Source organism: Phalacrocorax carbo, chromosome Z (assembly GCF_963921805.1).
Source record: "Phalacrocorax carbo chromosome Z, bPhaCar2.1, whole genome shotgun sequence".
Taxonomy (NCBI): domain Eukaryota; kingdom Metazoa; phylum Chordata; class Aves; order Suliformes; family Phalacrocoracidae; genus Phalacrocorax; species Phalacrocorax carbo.
The window spans coordinates 35,484,705-35,492,465 of record NC_087548.1 but is presented as its reverse complement, the minus strand read 5'-3'; positions in this window follow the sequence as shown (position 1 = coordinate 35,492,465).

Below are 7,761 nucleotides of genomic sequence, written 5' to 3'. Positions count from 1 at the left end.
CTCATAAGCCTTCACCTGTGACTGCCTTGCACCAGCTGTGCTCTGGGTTTGAATATATGTCAAAGTAGCATTCTTCTTTTAGATGTCTTTCAGAAGATCTGATATGTTTTGTTTGCCTTTTTGTGCTTTTTTTAAATGGATAATCCTCATCCTTCAGTTTATCTATAAGATGTGCAATCTCTTCAAATTCAGAGTAGCAGTCAACTGATGGCCATTTTTCCCTGTGAAAATTTAGTATGCCTCCTGTCTTTAGCTGTGGCATTCCTGGGATTTCACGATGCTGTTTTCTCTCTCACTGGGATATCTGATCTGGCTACATTGTTGGAATTTAAAGCATGAAAGCACAATTGCAAGCAACTTATTGCTAGTCTGGTTGTAATTTCTCTGTGCTTTGTAATTATTATTCATGGCTCAATTGGCTGCTTTTCATCCATTAGTAATAGAGATACATCTTTCAGGTAATGAAAGTATTCACTAAGCACCTGGTGAGCCATTTATAAGCTGGAAGGCTGGCAAACAACATTTTTAGCTGCTTGAGGGGTTTGATTATTGAACTAACTCCTCCAAAGACCAGAAAAAAGCCACTTTCCAGAAAATCTGTAGAGGAATCGGGAATCCTACATAGGTTTAGAAGGAATGTCACTAAATAGTTTTATATTCCCATGAATGCCAGTAATTTTTCCATTGGGAAGAGGTGTTCTAACGACTGTTTTCAGTTTCTCTGGAATGGCTTTGTTCAATGCACATTCTGTAAAAAACCTCAGTTTTCTGCTGCTGGGGTACATTCTTTGGTGTTCACCTTTATGGAACTTCTTTCTATTGGTTCTTGTGTCCTTTCTTAGGATTATCTAGACCATTTGAAATAATTATTTTACAATTAGTAATCGTTCAAAATATATACAGTTATTCATGGAAACACCTGAGGGACAGAGTCAATGTGACACTTATAACAAGAGGTATATTAGGGCCACTAGTTGAAAGGCAGACATGTACAGATCTTTTTCTAGGATAAATTGCATAACATGTGTTGGTGCATTATGGCATTCATTTGATTGACCTTGCTTCACTTTCAATTCTGGGAAGTTATTGCAAGAGATCACTCCACAATTGCAGTTTCACAAATTAACACGTGGTACACGAGGTCTTTGTTGGAGCTCTTAACCTCCACACCTTGGTGAGATACAATTTTTCAGTATTATTCATCTTCCTGGTGTTGGTTTGGCTAGTATATTTTATTCTAAATTTGCCATGGAGAAAAAATATGCACCCAGTTACCACAGTTAAAATGGAGGATAATGACTTTGTAAGGTTTGACTGCTTATAGTTTTCTGACCTCCTGCCATTGTGTTGCCTTAATGCTTCCTTGGTTCTGATATGACACACAAAATTTACAGCCTACAAGTCCTGTATTTAGCCAGAGTTTGTCCTGTTCAGCCATCATTCTTTGGTTTCTTCGTGTCAGAATTGCATTTTCTATTAAGCAGTCACAGATCAGTCATCCAGGAGGACTGGCAACATCATCTTGCAGCTTTCACTCCCTCAGCTCCCACTGTCTAGAAGTCTCGCTGGTTAGCTAATAAATACCTTTTGGTCTGCAGAGTGGAGGAGGAGGTCTCGTCAGTATTGTTCTTTCATTAGAGCGTGTAGATGTTATTCTCACACACATTTTCCCAATTCCAGCGTTAGCTGGGAATTGCTGCCCTCTCTGTGGGAGTTCTCGCTTTGTTCATTGCATGCCTCTAGCAATCACTGCAACTGCACTGTAATCTTTGGATTCATTCCTCAGCTGATGAAGTCCATGCTGTATAGTGCAGCTTAGCCTTCCAGCGGAGATATTTTTGCAGAAACTGTTATTGGGCCTATCAAAATTAATTATATCTCTATGCCAAGTAAAATACATCACCTCAAGGTCTGTCACAAGTATCGCAGATACTTCTACTGTGCACTAATGACTTAAGAAGATAACATGACATCTGCCATTTTCAGGCAGAAATTTTCAGAAGAACAAGGTTTCCAGTGGTAATTTCTTGGTTGTCTGTAAGCAAGCCCAAGACTGGACTTTTGGAGGTATTTCCACACTACCTGTTATTCACAGCCTGGCCTGTGATACCCATCTGGACAAGTTCAGAAACATTTAAGACAATAACATTTCCTTTTATTACAAAAAACAGGGTTGTTGGAATCTGCTATAGGAAATGTATCACCCTTAACTACTATTGAGCTCTATTTACAGCCAAGTCTGGACCTGCCCACAAAACACAGAACAAGAGTAGGGTGAGGATGACATTCCAGGATTCTTCTCTTGTGGTTGCTTCTTGTATCCTTCATGTTTCAGAGAATAATTGGTCCAATGTCCATGGCTCTGGCCATGTGCATGTCCTCAGAGAGGTCACATGATGGGCAGAGAGAAGACATGGTACTCTGGTTGCTGTGCAGAACCATAACATTCTGTAGCTATTTTTTAGCTGTGATTTTTGTCTATCAGTTTGGTTTTGCTTATTATTATCTTTAATAGATATCTTCTGAAAGTAAATAGGACCTGGAGAATGAAGGCAAGCAGATTAACAAGAAACGGAGAAAGAAACTTTTGTTTCTAAAAGCAACTTGAAAATGGGCTGATCAGATGAACACTGTCAAAAGCAGCTATATTTTCTGTTTTAAGTAATCCAGCTGCAATTTACTTGTGTTGTTCTTTCTTTTTTTAATCTTTTAATTTCAGAGAGTAGAGAAGGTTCCTAAGTGCTGTGATGGAAACTTACTGCAGCTGGACAATGATAGGTTTATGTGACTTTGCTATGTTTTTTGTTTTTTTTTTTTACTATCTCCAGATGTAAAATGTTGACATAAAACTGGAAAGATTTATTCAGAAAAGGAAAGGCACTGGTTAAGGCTGCTTTTTCTACAATACAGTAAATACAGCTACTAATAAAAAAAGGGAACTAAACCGCTGTTATTAATGGCTTTATGAGGAGCTACTTTTTCTGCTCATTTTCATTTTAAAACAATGTTTTTTGAAAGACTGCAAAAATAGAATTTATCTGCATTGGATCTGTGCAGGGTTTCCATCCCATGCCCTGCCTCCCACAGTGCCAGAAGTGGATGCTGAGGAAAGAGGGCAGAAACAGAGAGACAACTACATGACATTTCAGCCTTTTGTTCTTCCTGCCCTCAGAGCTGTGCAAGCCTTTGGTCTTTCCCATTCACATTGTGCTGAGCCAGAGTGGTTTTTGTGTACATCATAGCTCAGTGGATTTCTTCTCCATTAACCTGCATGGACTTCAATCTGTACAAAATGCTCTGGTCTATTTCACCCTTTAGCACTGAGTTCCCTAGTTTAACTACCTGGGCTTGCTGCAAACTACACACCTGCCAGCTTTGCTTGCTGATCTCTTTTTTTTTCTGAAGGTGATAGGGGCTGATCTTTCTTCTCAGATATACATCTAGAACAAACTGGTTTTATTAGGATCTGTGTTGGCATGTGAATTATTTCACCGTGTAAGACATCATTGACCAAACTGAATTTTGTGTTTATGTGAAGGGTTATGTGTAAATGATAGACATATCTGCTAGCAATACTTACTGAAGGGAAAGTCCAAAAGAGGGTCTTGTTAACTTTTGCTGAAAACTTCGACAGATTTTAGCTGCCGAGTTTGAATTTTTCAATAAATGGTACCTAAGTTGGACTAAAGATTTTTTAGGGTAGTGAGCCCTATCCACTGTGTCTTAGCCATTTCTGGTTATGATTTTAGGTCAAGTGCATTGTTTTAGCAATGACTCTTGCTTTGAGAAGTTCTAGTTGATCTTTTTGAGCAAAAAACCAACAAAGAGGGCAATTGTCAGTGTGCTCAAACACTGGTTATGGATTTGCATTGCAGTGGTGTGTTTTCTTAGCATTGATGCTTGCATTTGAAATAAAACTCCCTTATTGCCTATGCTGCTTCTCTCTTTAACATCAGATAGGAGGCAGAGACTGGTTCCTACCTGAGTCTGTTTGCAGGCTCTACATGGACAATTGAAAATGGTGAATTCAAGCTTATACCTAGCAGGCAATGTGGCCATTTACTGCTTCTAAACAGACAACCATTATATGCCCTGGAGTCCTTTTTTCCCAGATAAAACAAGTTGGGAAGGTGTGGAAACCCACCAAAGTGTGTTTGGGGATGGGTGGTGGTGATTTCTTTTTTCCTTTTTGTCAACTGTGTGACTCTGGAATAATTTCTCCGTAGATGGGAGTCTATGGCACACTACAATGAAATTTTTTTTTCCATTAGCTACAATTTTCAGTTTCCAGGTCCAGTAAGAACTTTTGGGGTTGTTTTAGCCCTTGCCAGGTAAGATATTGCCTTTCCCTTCCTTTGCCTTTCACCGAATGAAGCTGCCTAAGGTTTAATATTCCCATCTTTTGATACACTTTTTTGAGAAAATTTTAACTGTGAAAACCGTATGTTCCATGTCACACAGAAGACCATTAGCCAAGCCAAGCTGACTGCCAAGTGCCCTGGAGCCTGTGAAGTGCCGTGTCTCTGGAGATGTTTTTCTTTTTCATCGTTTCAGTATCTCTCTGCCTTTTGCAGGGATCTGCCTGTAACTTAAAGCTGGTTTAGCGAAGAGGATGTAACACAGCTGGAATTTCATCTTCAGCTGCTGCTCTAGAAATAAATCACATCCTAGGCCCCCTTATCAGTACAACGTCATGAATGCTGTTACTGACACAGAACAAATTGCTTTACTACGGCACCAGACAAGGTGTGGGCAGTGATGCGAACCTCATATGCCCTTGCATAGTCCATGCTTGAAATCTCTCAAGTATGTATATAGACTCATCTGAATGGGGAAGAACAGACAGCCCTTTAAGACAATTTACTGCTACTAGGTTGGGTTCACTCTGTGGTGTTCTTCAGTAAGAAACATTTTTTGTTTATTCTAAGTTTGGGAAAAAGAGAAATGAAATGCGTCAGTTCACAGGACTTATTTAATGACCTTCAGAATCAGTAAATGTAGAATGTAATAGGGTGCTTACTCAGGATTTTTTGCTAATGGGAAGCTTGTGTCAATTTTTTTAAATGGTAGTAAATGTTAGTATTAGAATGGAGAGTATTTGTTATTGTCCATTTTAGAAGATGGTAATTCTGGGTCAGAATGAACTGGACTGCTAAAACTGTCTGGCAACATCCCAACTATTTTGTTTCAAGAAAATTGCATTTCTGAGCAAGCAGAAACTTTCTCTAACTGTTTGACAAAAACTAGATGCAGTACTACATAAAATCCTTGGACAGGAGACCCACTGAACACAATAACACCCCACATGAGCTAAGTAGTTTAGCAGCTTTTGATGACCTTTTTGCTTGGTCCTAAATGGTGGTCTCCTCAGGGCTGGAACATATCAGCTACTTAAAAACACATCTCTGGTATTGATATTCTCTGATTTTAAAAATTTTGAAGTGTCTTCAATACATTTCCTAGTGATGAGTGAAAAGCTTCTGTTGCATTTCTTTTCTGCCCCTTTTAAGCTTTAGTGGACTACAAATGTGATGCATGGAGGTAAGCAAATCTTTGCATGTGAATGGATTTCTCTGTTACCATGGAAAGCAGCTGTTGCCTCTGGAATTGATGTGAAGCTCCCAATGAGAGAAGAGCAGTCAATCCATTCCCTGTTCTGCCACCTTTCTGAAGCTGTGCCCTGTGAGTCACAGACTACCAGGGAGAACTACCGCAGGAACATTGTAACTCTCCAGGAGCTTTGCATTTCTCCAACCCCAGACTCAGATCCAGACTCCAACACTTGGACACATCACTGCTATTTCCAAGGAAGAAAAGTCCTAAGAGTAAAAAATAATCCTTTTGTCTGCATGGTATAAATGCTAAGGTTTCAGAAGTGAGACAGCAGTGGCTTTAGTAGAAAACCCACTAGCCATTATATCAGACTCCTGTTTAACTTCAAGAGAGGTTTAAGAGACACAGTTATCCTCATAGGCTGATGGAGTCTAGGGATCTTCTTGCTGGGAGTGTCTAAGCACCAATACAATTGCACCATATATTGAATAGCATGTGTATTGGCATTCAGTACCTATTGAATAGCAGCTTCTGGCAACCCTAAGGTTACAGCTTTGTGTCTCCATTACCTGTGGCTCACTTTTAATAAATAACAGTTTACACAGGTATGTGTTCTATATTAACAGCTATGTGTCCCTAACTGTATTCTGTAAGTCTGCCAAATATTTACTTGTAGTTATTTTAATCACTGTTGGCTTGTCCTTCCTTTCAGTATTTCATTAATGTAGGATTAAAGCTCAAGGTAATGCTGCCTGCTTAATGCCTAGCTGGGAGCACAGAATTTGGCTTAGTTTAGTATCTTTTGGGCCTTATTTTAAGTTTATTCTGTGCATTAAGCCTTACAGAAAAAGGAATTTTTTTGAAGCACTTAAATGCTTGTCCAGGCAAAACTTTAATTAATAAACTGCAATGCACTGGAAATTATTAATGGAGCTGTTATTTGGTATATTTTCTGGATGTCTTGGCGGCTTAAGCATCTGTCAGAAGAAACACAGGAAAGTTTGTTGTGGTTTGTTTTTGTTTTTTTTTTTTTTTTAACTCTCCTAATGTATGCTCTCTCTGTATGCTGCAAGTTGCACCAGAGGTCCTAACACTCTTTCTATATCACTGTTACCAAATGCAAGCCTTTGCATTTACCTTTGAAGAAAATGGTGAATGAACAGCATGGTAAAAATGACAGAGGGAATTCATATGCTGGATGCTTTGGGAACCTGAATGTCCAGTCACCCTAAGAAAACTTCTAGTTTTCACTAAAACAATTAAAGTGTATTAAGATATGATCTAAAGGAGACATGCTATTATGGTTATCTGTGATTTCAGAATAGATTGGGACACGCTGTTATTATACTCTACCAGCTGCCTGTGATGAGAGGAGGTTTCAGTGCAGTTTGTGTAAACCTAGCTGCCTCTGGCTGTGCTAAACATGGAGTATTTTTATTAACTCAGGCTAGATAATGTGACTTTTCCGTTTGATCTTCTGGCAAGATAAGTAACGTAACACATTTAGACTTCAGTTCTAAGAAGACATCTCACAAAAGGTGGATATTACAACCAGGACAATGTGTGGAGACCACAGTCCTGGAGTGGACTAGCTATGTCCATCACACCAACTGGGTGTGATTTGAAAAAATGGGAGGACTTTCTTTGAACAACAGGAACTTAATGTTACGGTCAAGGAAACCGATTCAGAAGAATGCAAGGAGCAATAGCATTGCTGCAAGTGAAATATATGTGCATTTCTGTCTACATTTAGGTTTGTTCCCCTGCTTTTATTTTGCTCTAAATTCTAGGGCTGCAGTAGAAATAATGTACGGAATCTGGTGGCTCCTTCAATTCTGGAAAAAATAATCTACTAGAGATTTTGAAAAAAGAGACAAAGCCATGAAGGTATTTTGCTGAATGTTTTTTAAAGGCAGAATATGGTTGGGATGATTAGTCCATGTGAAACTTAAACTGGATATCCTATTAACAAGTGCTTTTTCTTCAAGAGGATACTATGCATCTGTACTGAATTGGGTGGAGAGATCCAACCACTGCTCAGGAACACAAAAGAGGACTATAAACATGTTTACTTTATCATGCTGCGTTATCAACATGTCACTTCATCAACCTACATTCTTCTTGCTGCAAAACAAACATCTTAAGTGATTTTTTATGTGTTCATGAACACCAATGCACTGAAAGGAATTTATGCAGTGAAATTTGAGT